The 16,716-nt window shown below is 41.5% G+C and overlaps 1 non-coding gene and 2 pseudogenes across 1 annotated transcript; all 3 read right to left on the minus strand.

Annotated features, from left to right (window-relative positions):
- Positions 1-9,576: 9,576 nt before the first annotated feature.
- Positions 9,577-10,414, minus strand: LOC100406359 (ataxin-2 pseudogene; annotated as a pseudogene).
- Positions 10,415-10,911: 497 nt separating this feature from the next.
- On the minus strand, positions 10,912-12,555 carry LOC144577197 (ataxin-2 pseudogene; annotated as a pseudogene).
- A 28-nt stretch (positions 12,556-12,583) lies between these two features.
- On the minus strand, positions 12,584-12,686 carry LOC118143344 (U6 spliceosomal RNA). Its single transcript, XR_004727571.1, has one exon. It is a non-coding gene; the product is annotated as a U6 spliceosomal RNA (small nuclear RNA).
- Between the last annotated feature and the right edge of the window lie 4,030 nt (positions 12,687-16,716).

A 16,716-nucleotide genomic window follows, 5' to 3' on the forward strand; every position in this document is an offset into this window, starting at 1 on the left:
GTGGAGTTAACCGAGTTAACCGAGCAATGATGAGAATTGGGGAAGAGTGCATGGGCCAAGGGAAGAGCTTACCTTACAACCTACCAGACACAGGTGAGGGGATACAACACCTGAGAAGACCTGAAAAGAGTTGGATGTAACTGTATTGCAGAATTGATGGGCAAGAGATGAGAGAAATGAGGTAAGACAAAGAGGCAGGGGCCTGACCATGCTGGAGACAGGAACCCAGATGAGAAGTGCTGGACACCTGCCAACCACGGATCACAGAGAAGACAAAAAGCAGATGGATTCCAGGTTGTGTAGAAGGCAAAATTAACTAGACTTGGTGATGAATTGGACTCCAGGAAAGAGGGGTCAGGGATTCTGGTTGACATGAGGGATGATGGAGACATTTACTAAAATAAAGGATTAAGAAGTTTTGAATGGGACAAGATATTGCTAATAAGTTGAGATCACCACAGACAGGCTGACTATTTTTTCCTTCCAAGGTCAAACTAAATATCCATTTTAATCTGATCTCAAATGGAAAAGACTGGGTTCTGGATTCAGCCAGACTCGGTTCAGACCTGTGTGCCAGGCTTTGTGATATGACCCTGGACAAATTACAGAGGATCTCTGAGCCTTACTTCCTTCATTGTGAAATGGAGAAAATAACTACTTATTTCACAGAGTCATGATTGGAATTAAATAATAATGCATATAACGTGCTTCACACAGTGTCAGTTTCAATAAATGCTAGCTAGAATTATTGTATCTGAAGATGGTGGAAAGAGATGGCAAGAGAATTAGGCACAAAGGCTGCTCAGAAAACTTAATAGGAGTGGAGCTAGGCGGGAAACGAGAAATGGGGAAGAGATCAGGCCTGGGGAAATATAGTGGGCTCTGACCCCTAGACTTTTGCCAAGACAGTTTATCCCAATGAAAGTCTGATGCAAGATGTGCTTGCTCCCGGAACAATCTGAGCTGCTTCCCCCGTGACCTAGTCCCTTATTACTCCTGCAGCATCTGTCTTATATCTGTTTCCCAAATTCCCAGCACTGCATTAGATGCTAACACTCTAAAAAGTGCACATTAAAGACTTCCTTCTTTCAACAAGAAAGAGTTTGGGTTCTATAGCACTGCATTCAAGTGCACAGCTCTGGAGCCACACTGCCTGGACTCCCATCTAACCACCACCAAACACTGGCCGTGGGCAAGCAACACCTCTATGTGCCCTGGTTCCTACTCTGATAACAGTAATAACCACTAAGAAGGTTTACGTGAGGCTTAAATGAGTTAATAGTTCTAAAGCACCTAGAGCAATTGCTAGTCCAAGTTCAAATTAGCCCTGAGTAAGTGTTAGCTATTATCACAGTGTCAGAAGAAACCCAGGAGGGCCAGGCGAGTACCTCTTTAGGCCCTGAGTCCTGAACCAAAGCATTGTCCAAACTAGTGGCCAAGGAGAGTCAGCCAGTGGTGTGGGATAGCCCACCCTGCGGTGGGAGGAGATAACAATGGTAATACTTACCAGTTCTCAGTTGTTCTTTCAGTGAAGTTCACGATTCATGGGGTAGGTATTATTCCCCTTGTAGAGACGAAGCAACTGAGGCTCAAATAAGTTAAGGATCTTTGCTGACATTAGAACCCAAGACTTGTTAAGGGTATTAACATTTTATTCTGCTGGGAAAAGTCAGAGATCAACTGAAATATCATTTGGGAGCCCATAAATGGCCAGAATCCAAATGGCACACCCAAGAAAACCTAAAAATGGCAGGGAGTGGGAAACCACAATTCTGGTGTTCTTGATGGAGATTCTTTTGTTTGTGTGACAGTTGCCTCTCTGGGACCCTGCAGTGCCCCCTGCCCCCTACCTGGCTTGAGTGAGGGCTGCACTATCACATGTGCCCATCCCCTCTTGCAGCCCGGCTGACCTGGCAGGCTGCCAGCCTAACAGCCAGGGCATTTGAGGAGGCCTGATTTTAATAAATTTCTATTTCCTGCTGAAAACTGTTTTTTTCAGTGGCTTTGTAACCCAACCATTTTTGATCACATCAGGACTAAACCTGGCAGCCAGCTTGGCAGCTTGTGCACAAATTGCATACAAAGGCAGACTGTTTAGCCTTTATTGTAATTCAAAGCAACTTAAGGAAAAGGGAGGGACAAAAAGAAAAGAAAAGAAATAAATCCAATCATATAATTACAGAATATAGTGAACTCTTAATTGTCTTTAGGGAAAATACAGAATTAATTAACCCCTCTGCCTCTCTGTTTCCTTTTTCTCTCTGTCTCTCTCAATGTTTCTCACACAGGCACACACACACACACATGGGTGTGCACACACGCACATACACACAACAGAAGAGCTGACAAATAATGAATTCCAACTTGAAGTCTTTTCTCCCTGTCTTCGCTTTTTCTTTACCAACACATCTCACATTCGAGGAGAGTTGGAAAAGTAAAAACCAAGAAAATCCTGAGGGAAAGAGCATGGTTAAAGGATTTTAGACGCAAGGAAAAAAAATAAAAGTAGGTCTGAGAGAGTGAATGAGGATGAAGAAAAACTAAATGAGTAGCAATAAGAATTCGCATCTCAAAAATCATCAGATAAAGAGAGTTTGTGAAGTTAGAAATGATATAAATCAAATGATTAGAAAGCATTAGATTTTTAATTCTCAGAAAGCGTTACATGGCGAGCTATGTTTTAGGTCTTTCTTTCTCAACTTTTCTCTGCCCTTTTCTGTGTCCTTCTTGGGTCATGAATGCTTATATCTCAGAGTACCTATTAGAGTCTCTGCCTGTATTCCAGACAGGCCACCTGATTAGAGCCATGTTTTACACTTACAGCCTTCTTCTCGGCTACCTGGATAAGCTAGTGTGTGCGTGAGGATGTTACTATGCTCCCATGTCATGTTCACGTTGTTCTGGAGAGAAGATGTACAGCCATCGTATTAGAAATTCTAGGCATCTGGGAAGGTCTGTTGGGGAGATGTTTTCTGCATGAGCACTCCTCATCATCATAGGGTGATTCAGGATTTATTTATAGCAGAACAGACCTTATTGGGTATATATCATTAAGAAGGACAATGGCCTGGTGCAATGACTGATGCCTGTAATTCCAGCACTTTGGGAGGCTAAGGTAGGAAGATCACTTAAGCCTAGGAGTTCAAGGCCAGCCTGGGCAACATAGAAAGATTCCGTCTCTATTTTTATTAAAATGAATTAATTTAATTAAAAAAAAGAAGGACAAGCACAGAGTCTTATTGGCATTGAGGGTCAATGAGTGGCCTGAATTATTAGGGTGTGCAAATTGAAATAATGTAGAATTCCAATGAGGGTGGGTTTTGAAGGCCATGACGATGGATTTCAGGGTAGGGAGATAGCTAAGTGGGCAAATGACACAAGTGACTTAACCCAAAAGATTGGACACATGGCCAGGTCAAAAGGTAGTTAGGCAGAAAATGAGTATGGATAAGGGAATAAAACCAAAATTTTGGTTCAACTAGGGAGTAAAACAGAAATTTTGATTCAACCAAACAACTTTCTATCAAACAACACCATTATGTCCTTGGCATGTGTTGGGTTCAAAATTATAAGACACGGTGCTTACCATCCATATTTCAATCTCCTTGGGGGTGGAGGTGTTAAGTTGTGTTATGCATGAAACAAGTAGAAATGGGTTTTTAACTGAGGCAGGAATGGGAAAGGTAAACATAAGAATCACCTAAGAAGCTTTTTCAGCTTTTTTCAGCACCTACTAGGAGGTGTCTCAGAATCCTAGACTTAGTCAGAATCTCTGAAGGGAGGTGGAGATAAAAATGGGCTTGCCTGGTTTGAAAAGCTTCCCAGGAGATTCAGATGTATTGAATTAGACTGGTACTTGCCAGCCTTACCTGATTAAAAGAATCACCTGAGACTTGCTGGCAAGATGGCCGATAGGAACAGCTCCGGTCTGCAGCTCCTAGAGAGATCGTCGCAGAAGGTGGGTGATTTCTGGATTTCCAACTGAGGTACCTAGTTCGTTTCATTGGGTCTGGTTGGGCAGTGGGTGCAGCCCAAGGAAGGCGAGCTGAAACAGGGTGGGGTGTCGCGTCAGCCGGGAAGCACAAGGGATCAGGGAATTCCTTCTAGCCAAGGAAAGCCATTAAGGACTGTGCCATGCACTCCGGCTCAGATACTGTGCCTTTCCCATGGTCTTCACAACCCACAGACCAAGAGATTCCCTCTCTTACCTGTGCCACCAGGGCCCTGGGTTTCCAGCACAAAACTGGGCAGCTGTTTGGACAGACACCAAGCTAGCTGCAGGAGTTTTGTTTGTTTTTTTTTTTTTTTAATACCCCACTGGTGCCTGGAATGCCAGCAAGACAGAACAGTTTACTCCCCTGGAAAGGGGGCTGAAGCTAGGGAGCCAAGTGGTCTGGCTTGGCAGGTCCCACCCCCACAGAACCCAACAAGCTAAGATGCACTGGCTTGAAACTCTTGCTGCCAGCACAGCCGTCTAAGCTCGACCTGGGATGCTGGAGCTTGGTCTGGGGAGGGGCATCCACCATTGCTGAAGCTTGGGTAGATGATTATACCCTCACAGTGTAAACAAAGCCACTGGGAAGTTCGAACTGGGCAGAGCCCACCCCAACTCAGCAAGGCTGCTGCAGCCAGCCTGTATCTCTAGATTCCCTCCTCTCTGGGAAGGGAAACTCTGAAAAAAAGGCAGCAGCCCAGTCAGGGACTTACAGGTAAAACCTCCACCTTCCTGGACAGAGCACCTTGGGGAAGGGGCAGTTGTGGGTGCAGCTTCAGCAGACTTAAATGTCCCTGCCTGGCAGCTCTGAAAAGAGCAGCAGGTCTCCCAGCACAGCTTTCCAGCTGTGATAAGGAACACACTGCCTCCTCAAGTGGGTCCCTGACCCCCATGTATCCTGACTGGGGGACACTTCCTAGTAGGTCCTGACAGACACCTCATAAAGGAGAGCTCTGACTGGCATCTGGCAGGTGCCCCACTGGGACAAAGCTTCCAGAGGAAGGAACAGGCAGCAATCTTTGCTGTTCTGCAGCCTACACAGGTGATCCCAGGGAAACAGGGTCTGGAGTGGACCTCCAGCAAACTTCATCAGACCTGCTGCAGAGGGGCCTGACTGTTAGAAGGCCAACTAACAAACAGAAAGGAATAGTATCAACATCAACAAAAAAGATGTCTACTCAGAAACCCCCTCCAAAGGTCACCGACTTCAAAGACCCAAGGTAGATTAATCCATGAAGATGTGGAAAAACCAGCACAAAAAGGGTGAAAATTCCAAAAACCAGAATGCCTCTTCTCCTCCAGAGGATCACAGCTCCTCGCCAGCAAGGAACAAAACTGGATGGAGAATGAGTTTGACAAATTGACAGAGGTAGGCTTCAGAAGGTGGGTAATAAGAAATTCTTCTGAGCTAAAGGAGCATGTTCTAACCCAATTCAAGAAAGCTAAGGACCTTGAAAAAAGGATAGACAAATTACTAACTAGATTAACCAGTTTAGAGAAGAACATAAATGACCTGATGGTGCTGAAAAACAACACAAGAACTTCATGAAGTATACACGAGTATCAATAGTCAAATCGATCAAGCAGAAGAAAGGATATCAGAGATTGAAGATCAACTCAATGAAATAAAACGAGATGATAAGATTAGAGAAAAAGGAGTGAAAAGAAATGAACAAAGCCTTAAGAAATATGGACTATGTGAAAAGATCAAATCTATGTTTGATTGGTGTACCTGAAAGTGACAGGAAGAATAAAACCAGTTTGAAAACACACTTTAGGATACTGTCTAGGAGAACTTCCCCAGCCTAGCAGACAGGTCAACATTCAAATTAAGGAAAAACAGAGAACACCACAAAGATACTCCTTGAGAAGAGCAACCCCAAGACACATAATCTTCAGATTCACCAAGGTTAAAATGAAGGAATAAATGTTAAGGGCAGCCAGAGACAAAGGTTGGGTTACCCACAAAGGGGGCCCATTAGACTAACAGTGTATCTCTCAGCAGAAACCCTACAAACCAGAAGAGAGTAGGGGCCAATATTCAACGTTTTAAAAGAAAAGAATTTTCAACCTAGAATTTCATATCCAGCCAAACTAAGCTTCATAAGTGAAGAAGAAATAAAATCCTTATGGACAAGCAACTGCTGAGAGATTTCATCACCACCAGGCCTGCCCTACAATAGCTCCTGAAAGAAGCACTAAACATAGAAAGTAACAACCAGTACCAGCTGCTGCAAAAACATACCAAAGTGTAAAACCATTGACACTATGAAGAAACTGCATCAACTAATGGGCTAAACAAACAGTTCGCATCAAAATAGCAGGATCAAATTCACACGTAGCAATTTTTTTTTTTTTTTGAGAGAGAGTTTTGCTCTTGTTACCCAGGCTGGAGTGCAATGGCACGATCTCAGCTCACCGCAAGCTCTGCCTCCTGGATTCAAGCGATTCTCCTGTCTCAGCTTCCCGAGTAGCTGGGACTACAAGCACGTGCCATTATGCCCAGCTAATTTTTTTGAATTTTTAGTAGAGACGGGGTTTTACCCTGTTGACCAGGATGGTCTCGATCTCTTGACCTTGTGATCCACCCTCCTCAGCCTCCCAAAGTCCTGGGATTATAGGCGTGAGCCACCGCGCCCAGCCTTACACGTAGCAATATTAACTTTAAATGTAAATGGACTAAATGCCCCAATTAAAAGATGCGACCTTGCAATTTGGATAAAAAGTCAAGACTTATCAGTGTGCTGTATTCAGGAAACTTCCATCTTACATGCAAAGACACACATTGGCTCAAAATAAAGGGATGGAGAAATATTTACCAAGCAAATGGAAAGCAAAAAAATAAAAGGGCGGGGGGGAGTTGCAATCCTAGTCTCTGATAAAATAGACTTTAAACCAACAAAGATCAAAAGAGACAAAGATGGATATTACATAATGGTAAAGGCATCAATGAAACAAGAGCTATATCCTAAATATATATATATATATATATATACACACACACACACAATACAGGAGCACTCCGATACATAAAGCAAGGTCTTAGAGACCTACAAAGAGACCTAGACTCCCACACAAGAGTAGTGGGAGACCTTAACGCCCCACTGTCAATATTAGATCAATGAGACAGAAAATTAACAAGGGTATCTAGGACTTGAACTTAGCTCTGGACCAAGCAGACCTAATAGACATCCACAGAACTCTTCATCCCAAATCAACAGAATATATGTTCTTCTCAGCATCACATTGCACTGACTTATTATAAAATCCACCACATAATTGGAAGTGAAACACTCCTTAACAAATGCAAAAGAACAGAAATTATAACAAACAGTCTCTCAGACCACAGTGCACTCAAATTAGAACTCAGGATTAAGAAACTCACTCAAAACTGCACAACTACATGGAAACTGAACAACCTGCTCCTGAATGACTACTGGAGAAATAACAAAATTAAGGCAGAAATAAAGATGTTCTTTGAAACCAATGAGAATGAAGATATAATGTATCAGAATCTCTGGGACACATTTAAAGCAGTGTGTAGAAGGAAATTTCTAGCACTAAGTGCCCACAAGAAAAAGCAGGAGAGATCAAAAATTGATACCCTAACATCACAATTAAAATAACTAGAGAAACAAGAGCAAACAAATTCAAAAGCTAGCAGAAGACAAGAAATAACTAAGATCAGAGCAGAACTGAAGGAGACAGAGACACAAAAAACCCTTCAAAAAACTCAATGAATCCAGGAGCCATTTTCTTTTTTTTTTTTTTTGAAAAGATCAGCAAAATAGATAGACTGCTAGCCAGACTAATAAAGAATAAAAGAGAGAAGAATCTAATAGATGCAATAAAAAATGATAAAGGGGATATCACCACCGATCCCACAGAAATACAAACTACTATCAGGGAATACTATAGACACCTCTATGCAAATAACCTAGAAAATCTAGATGAAATAGATAAATTCCTGGGCACATACACCCCCACAAGACTAAACCAGGAAGAAGTCAAATCCCTTTCTAGACCAATAACAAGTGCTGAAATTGAGGCAGCAATTAATAGACTGCCAACCAAAAAAAGTCCAGGACTATATTCACAGCCAAATTCTACCAGAGGTACAAAGAGGAGCTTTGTACCTCTTTCCTTCTGAAACTATTCCAAACAATAGAAAGGAATTCTCCCTAACTTATTTTATGAGGCCAGCAACATCCTGATACCAAAATCTGGCAGAGACACAACAAAAAAAGAAGCTGAGGCCAATATCCTTGATGAACATCGATGCAAAATCCTCAGTAAAACACTGGCAAACAGCATCTAGCAGCACATCGAAAAGCTTATCCACTACAATCAAGTCAGCTTCATCCCTGGGATGCAAGGCTGGTTCAACATATGCAAATCAATAAACATAATCCATCACATAAACAGAACCAATGACAAAAACACATGATTATCTCAATAGATGCAGAAAAGGCCTTTGACAAAATTCAGCAGCCCATCATGCTAAAAATTCTCAATAAACTAGGTATTGATGGAACATATCTCAGAATAATAAGAGCTATTTATGACAAACCTACAGCCAATATCATACTCAATGGGCAAAAGCTGGAAGAATTCCCTCTGAAAACCAGAACAAGACAAGGATGCCCTCTCTCACCACTCCTATTCAACATAGTATTGGAAGTTCTGGCCAAGGCAATCAGGCAAGAGAAAGAAATGAAGGGTATTCAATTAGGAAAAGAGGAAGTCAAATTGTCTCTCTTTGCAGATTACATGACTGTATATTTAGAAAACCCCATTGTCTCAGCCCAAAATCTCCTTAAGATGATAAGCAACTTCAGCAAAGTCTCAGGATACAAAATCAATGTGCAAAAATCACAAGCATTCCTATACATCCATAACAGACTTAAAAAGAGCCAAATCATGAGTGAACTCTCATTCACAATTGCTACAAAGAGAATAAAATATCTAGGAATATAACTAACAAGGGATGTGAAGGACCTCTTCAAGGAGAACTACAAACCACTGCTCAAGGAAATAAGAGAGGACACAAACAAATGGAAAAACATTCCATGCTCATGGATAGGAAGAATCCATATCATGAAAATGGCCATACTGCCCAAAGTAATTCATAGATTCAATGCTATCTCCATCAAGCTACCCCTGACTTTCTTCACAGAATTGGGAAGAAAAACTAATTTTTGATTCATACGGAATCAAAAAAAGAGCCCACATAGCCAAGACAATCCTAAGAAAAAAGAATGAAGCTGGAGGCATCTCACTACTGGACTTCAAACTATACTACAAGGCTACAAGCATGGCATTGATACTAAAACAGATATATAGTCCAATGGAACAGAACAGAGGCCTCAGAAATAACATCACACATCTACAACCATCTGATCTTTGATGAACCTGACAAAAACAAGCAAAGAGGAAAGGATTCCCTATTTTTTGTGGGAGAGGGGCCAGATCACATGTATTTGAGTGGGAAAGAGAGACAGGCAAATAGCATAACACACAGGGTTTCCCAGCTGGGAGAGCCTCTAGCTGCTTACCAATAACCCTCATATTCTACTTCGCCTTCACAGAAAGTTGGCTAAAGCTGGTTTACCTGGGGTATGTGGACCATGTGGGGTGGATTGGTATACGCCGGCTGAACATGAGAAGGATGGTTCATAAAGACAGTCTGTTGTGCTGCTGGGAAACTATTCTGTGGTAACTGCATGTTGGAGGTAGATGTCATGGAGGGTGGGATTGGCGCAAGCCCTGCATGGTAAATGGCTGGGATTGCTGCTGTGGACTGGCCAAATGGAGAGCCTGGGTGGCCTGGTGCTGATGGTGCTGAATAGGACTAGGTGCAGGACGACTTCCGCCATGTTGGCTTTGCTGCTGTCCAGTGGGGGTAGCTGAAAGCTGAGGGTGTGGAGTATGTGGGTGCGGGGTAGCGTTAGGGTGTGCATACTGCTGAGCAAGGGAACCCATAGAAACATACATCACATGCATCTGCTCATGAGCCCCGTACTGAGTTGTTGAAGATACTAAACCAGGCTGGGCGTGTGTTGGTGGTGTCATCATTATAGCATTACCCCGTATTACAGGACTATGGACATGAGAATGCTGAGACTGATAATGTGGCACTTGCTGAACAAGGGGCTGATTTGGGAACTGCTGAAGACTGTAGGCAACATATTGCATGGTGTAAGCTGGTGGGGCGGCTGCAATCGGTAGGCCCACTGCTGATGCTGGGTGCATCATGGCACTCTGATGATGCTGGTTTTGCTGCTGTTGGGGCATATTTGGTACATACCTCAGCAATTCCAATTCTAGGTATTTAACTTTACCTGCTCTGTATGTCTTGGCTTGATTTACTGGCATGGACATCATGGGTATTGGGTATAAAGTTTGCATGTCTGGGCTCACTGGGACAAGATACATCATATTGTGTGCAAAACAAACAGGCTGAGTATAAACTGCAGTTGGCCGTTGATGACCCACCATAGATGGGCTAGGTTGTGCTTGAGGCTGAGGTGAAGTTGGGGTGGTAGAAGTTTGGCTGAGGGAAAGAACGTGGGTTGAACTTCTTTGCATTGGGATTCAATGTTGATTTTCTAACTTGCTCAGCTGTGTTTTTCTTCTCTTCCTTATCCTCTTTCTCTTGTTTACATGCTAGACTGGAAGTCTGAACCCCCTAGGAAGTGACCTCAGGTCCCCTCTTGTGCTCCGTGTTACTAAGTATTGAAAGGGAGATGCTAGGGCTATTTGGCTTGCTGCTGCCACTGGTACAGTTGCTGCTGCTATTTTTTATTATATACTTTTATTATATATTGCACTTTAGGTTCTAGGGTACATGTGCAGATCATGCAGGATTGTGGCCTAGTACATACATGGCAATGTGGTTTGCTACCTCCATCCTTCCGTCACCTATATCTGGCATTTCTCCCCATGTCATCCCTCCCCAACCTCCAAGAATCCTTAGCATTTGGTTCAATTTTGTCTTTGATCAAATCTCTTGATTTTTCTCCCTCTCTATTTTTGTTTAATTGATCTATAGATTCAGAAGTAGAACTTGGCTGTCACCTAAAATCATTTTTAAATTTCTTTAAATCATCAATCTGTTTTCTATGTTCAGAAACAATTGGTGATATACCTTTATTTTCAGCTTTTGAGAAGCTAAGTGATGCTTCAGTGGGCTTCATATTTTCTTTATTCCCTACAGGAGAGTTCTGCCTCTGATCTTGAAGCCTGGAATTTTTAACCTCACCAGAAGGGGTAACAGCTCTGTTTGATGTAGGGCTGGCAGGTGTAGGAGATGCAGCTGGAATAGACATGGCAACAGCTTCAGTTAGAATAATACCAGCTTGAGGAGAAGCAAGAACTGGCCCACTGGGGGTATTTCCCATACTGTTCTGTCTAGGAGACCTGGGTCTGTGAGTTTTAGGGGATAATCTTGGAACCTCACAGACCACTGATCACCATGTTCCCCCTGAGGAGCTGGTCCTTGCTACCGGAGGAGTAGCTGCTTCACTGGGTGGATTGTGGGATACAAATTCTAGGCCACTGGATATGGAAACCCTCCCAGCAGAAACTCTGTGATTTCAAGGATGTCGTTGGGCCTCTGGGGACAACCTTGGAAGCCCCCCATTAACTACTCTTTGGTTTGAACCAGAATTCAGGTTGAAATCTGAAGTGCAAGAAGTGGATCTTGATGGCATGCAGCCCGATCCTGTCTGGCCCATACGCAGTGAATTCTGTCTCCCACTTCCCCAGGATATGACTTCTCTATTTCTTTGTCCAGGAGGAATATATTTATTTTCCCTAGTGTTTATGCTGTGCTCCTCATGTTCACTGGAATTTCTCTAACATTCTCTGCTGTGTATTTTTCTTCCTCACTCCTATCATCATTTACCAGGGCCACTCAAGTTTTGTACTGGGCACTTGACTCAATTTCTTTGGCTAACTGGTTTGCCCTGTTTTAAAATTTCTTCTGAGTTATCTCTTTTTTTTTTTTTTTTGAGACAGAGTTTCTCTCTTGTTACCCAGGCTGGAGTGCAATGGCGCAATCTCGGCTCACTGCAACCTCCGCCTCCTGGGTTCAAGCAATTCTCCTGCCTCAGCCTCCCCAGTAGCTGGGATTACAGGCACATGCCACCATGCCCAGCTAATTTTTGTATTTTTAGTAGAGACGGGGTTTCACCATGTTGACCAGGATGCTCTCGACCTCTCGACCTTGTGATCCACCCTCCTCAGCCTTCCAAAGTGCTGGGATTATAGGCGTGAGCCACCACACCCGGCCCTGAGTTATTTCTTTCTAAGGGTACCATATACAGAGATAAACTGCTATCATACGTAGACACTACACCATAATTTTCTTCATTATATCGAAACATATTATTGGGATACCATCCATTAGATACATCATTTTCCAAAGCCTCAAGTTCCTCATTGGCTGTGAGTTCACCTGCATCCCAGAGCTCCAGGTCCTTCTCTTTGTGTTTGCCATTCACTTTAGCACTGATAGCAGAGTCAGTAAAAGCATCTCTTTTTGCATAACTGGAGTCCATGTCTTTAAACTGTACAACAACAAAGTCTAAAAATATGGAACGCTTCATGAAATTGCATGTCATCCTTGCACAGGGGCCATGCTAATCTTCGCTGTATTGTTCCAATTTTAGTATATGTGCTACTGAAGCAAGCATAGGATTCCCTATTTAATAAATGGTGTTGGGAAAACTGGCTAGCCATATGCGGAAAACTGAAACTGGATTCCTTCCTTACACCTTATACAAAAATTAACTCAATATAGATTAAAGACTTAAATGTAAGACCTAAAACTATAAAAAACCATGGAAGAAAACCTAGGCAATACCATTTAGAACATAGGCATGGGCGAAGACTTCATGACTAAAACATCAAAAGCAATGGCAATAAAAGCCAAAATAGACAAATAGGATCTAATTAAACTAAAGAGCTTCTGCACAGCAAAAGAAACTATCATCAGAGTGAACAGGCAACCTAGAGAATGGAAGAAAATCTTTGCAATCTATCCGTCTGACAAAGGGCTACTATTCAGAATCTACAAAGAACTTAAACAAATTTACAGAAAAAACCCAAACAACCCCATCAAAAAGCGGGCAAAGGATATGAACGGACACTTCTCAAAAGAAGACATTTATGTAGCCAACAAACAAACAGAAAAAAGCTCATCATCTCTGGTCATGAGAGAAATGCAAATCAAAACCACAATGAAATACCATCTCATGCCTGTTAGAATGGCGATCATTAAAAAGTCAGGAAACAACAGATGCTGGAGAGGACATGAAGAAATAGGAATGCTTTCACATTGTTGGTGGGAGTGTAAATTAGTTCAGCCATTGTGGAAGACAGTGTGGCAACTCAAGAATCTAGAACCAGAAATACCATTTGTCCCAGCAGTCCCATTACTGGGTATGTACCCAAAGGTTTATAAATCATTCTACTGTAAAGACACATGCACACATGTTTATTGCAGCACCGTTCACAATAGCAAAGACTTGGAACCAACCCAAATGTTCATCAGTGATAGACTGGATAAAGAAAATTTTACAATATACACCATAGAATACTATGCAGCCATAAAAAGGATGAGTTCATGTCCTTTGCAGGGACATGGATGAAGCTGGAAACCATCATTCTCAGCAAACTAACACAAGAACAGAAAACCAAACACTGCATGTTCTTACTCATAAGTGGGAGTTGAACAATGAGAACACATAGGCACAGGGAGGGGAACATCACACACAGGGTCCTGTAGGGGAGTAGGGGGCTAGGGGAGGAATAGCATTAGGAGAAATACATAATGTAGATGAGGGGTTGATGGATGCAGTAAACCACCATGGCACGTGTATACCTATGTAACAAATGTGCACGTTCTGCACATGTATCCCAGAACTTAAAGTATAATAAAAATAAATAAATTAAATAATTATCTGAATAAGTTATATAACTATAGATTTATCTAGCTCCACCCACCTCCAGAGTTACCAACTCAGCCAGTCTTGCATTGAGCACAGACATGCATATTTTTATTTTTCTAAAAATGACAAATATTATATATATATATAGTCTACTGATTGGCATTTTGGTGTATGTATACATTGTGGAATGACTAAATCAAGCTAATTAACCTGTGCATTACCTCACACATTTATCATTTTTTTGTGATGAGAACACTTAAAATCTAATCAGCAATTTTCAAGTAGGCAGAATATATCAGTAACTATAGTCACCATGATGTACAGTAGATCTCTTGAACTTGGTCATCCTCTCTACCTGAAGTTCTGTACCTTTTGATCCACATCCCCTCTGAGCCCTGAGCCCCCAGCATCTGGTGACTGCTATTTCACTCTCAGCTTCTATGAGTTCAGCTTTTTCAGATTCCCATCAAAATGAGATCATACAGAATTTCTGTGCCTGGCTTATTTCACTGATGTTCTTTATGTTCATTTACGTTGTTGCAAATGACAAGATTTATTTCTTTTTTTAAGGCCAAATAGTATTCAATTGTGTATGTATCCCACATTTTCTTCATTCATTCATCCCCTGATAAACACCTAGGTTGATTTTAAATCTTGGCGATTGTGACTAGTACTGTAACAAACATGGGAGTGCAGATATCTCTTCGACAAACTGCTTTCATATCCTTTAAATATATACCCAGAGGTGGAATTGCTGGATTACGTGGTGGTTTTAGTTTTAGTATTTTGAGGAAACTCCATACTGTTTTCCCTAATTGCTGTGCTAATTTATATTTTCTCCAACAGTGTACAAGGGTTTCCTTTTCTCCACATCCTTGCCAACATTTGTGATCTTCGGTCTTTTTAGTTACAGCTATTTTAAGAGGTGAGAAGGGTGATACCTCATTGTGGTTTTAATATGCAAGAAATGTGTATTTTTAACAAGTGCCCAGGGTGATTCTTATAAATGGGTATGGTTGAAAAATAAAAAATTAGATAATACTCACTTATTCAAGAACTATTCACTGAGCACCGTCTATCCAGTTAAATGCTGGAAAACAGAGGAATTATTAATAGATCCATCTAATAAGTGTGTGTGTTCCAAAAAATTGAGAACAGAGAACTGGCACGGGGGCCTGAATGAATGTCTCTTTGTTAGGACGGGGCAGTCATCATGTCTAGTGGCAATGCCGCAGAGTGGTGAGAACATGGGCTCTGGGCCACACTGCCTGGATTTCCAGCTGTGCCACTGTCTGACTGTGTAACCAGGATGCCTTATTTAACCCAAGTGTACCTCAGTTGTTTATAAAATGGAAATGGTAATAAGTCTTCTAGGTTGCTATGAGGTTTGGATTTATACAAGTACTCAGTAAATGTTAGTACTGTTATATTTTACAGTGCCTCCTGCGTAGTTTTCACAAGCATGGATTCATTTGGTCCTCACGATAACATTGAGAGATACGACATTACTATTAGTCTCATTTAACAAATGAGACTTTTAACAACTGAAGCTAAAAGAGGTCAAGAAATCCAAACCAGCTAATCATAGTTTAAACTTGAATCCAGGTCTCTTAGCATCATGTACTCTACTCTTTCTCTTATGACAAAATGAGGGAATCCAATTTTAAAAAGTTAAACTTCATTCTGCATCTATTAGGAAACATTTAAGCAGAAGATGGAGATGTTAAAATTAGTGTGGAAAGTTGAATTTTCTGGAGTACATGGAAAATGGATACCAGTGAGGACCTTGAGAGGGAGAGCTCAGCAGTTGATTCTAAGGGCAAACAGGGTTTTAGCAAGGTGAGGTTGGTGAGTGCGAATGGAAACAGGGAGACAGAGGCTGAAAAGAAAAGGAAACATGCCCTAATAAGCAATGACAATTGATTACAAAATGCTTGCATGGTAACTGTCCAACATTCAAAATGATGGCTGCTGTTTTTACTTCTAATTTTTAGGATCAAAAGCTGGGAGGGCTATATTGGTTCTCTTGTTGGTTCTACATGCTTGAGTATTCTTTCCACAACTTTGCCTAGCGCTTTATATTTGCCAAATGCTGCAGTCATTATTATTTATCATTTCTAACATCAAGCGTCCAAGGTCTTAGCACTTACCTCTAAAAAGTGGTATTAGAATGCCTCAGGGACCTGACTGTGGAGAAAGCTTTTCAGCAACCTAAGCATAAATATTTTCCAAGTAAAAGCATTGATTGGGGAGCTTGAATAGATAAAATTAACTGCTGCAATCTTAAAGATGTCTGCTTCACATCCTGGGTAAAAAGGGAAGAAGCTTTATGGAGTCCATTAATGTCAATATTAAATGACATGAAACAGCATTACGCTAACCTCCTCTCCAAAATCTCATCTATCCAGTTATGTACTGTTCCTTAGTAAGTGTCCAAAAAGGTTCCCTATTGTACAGCCAGGTGGGAGTCACATGCTGCCTGCCTCCTTGTCAAGTAATAGATTTGATTTCTAGAGAGATTAAATTGATTGCTAAAGGTCACATAGTAAGTTACAGAGCCAATATTCAAACCAAGTCCTCATATTGATCTTTATTGTTCTTTTAGGCTTTCTGAGAAATTGACATTGAAAAATAATTTTTAAATAAAGTAAAAATGCTTAATTTTCATCATTTAAAATAATGACGAAGAAACTCAAATAGCTGAGAAGTGCTCAAATCAGGAATCAAAATCACCCTCCCAAGCCCCTCAGAGATAATCACCATTGCAAG

The sequence above is a fragment of the Callithrix jacchus genome, chromosome 7 (genome assembly GCF_049354715.1).
Source record: "Callithrix jacchus isolate 240 chromosome 7, calJac240_pri, whole genome shotgun sequence".
Lineage (NCBI taxonomy): Eukaryota > Metazoa > Chordata > Mammalia > Primates > Cebidae > Callithrix > Callithrix jacchus.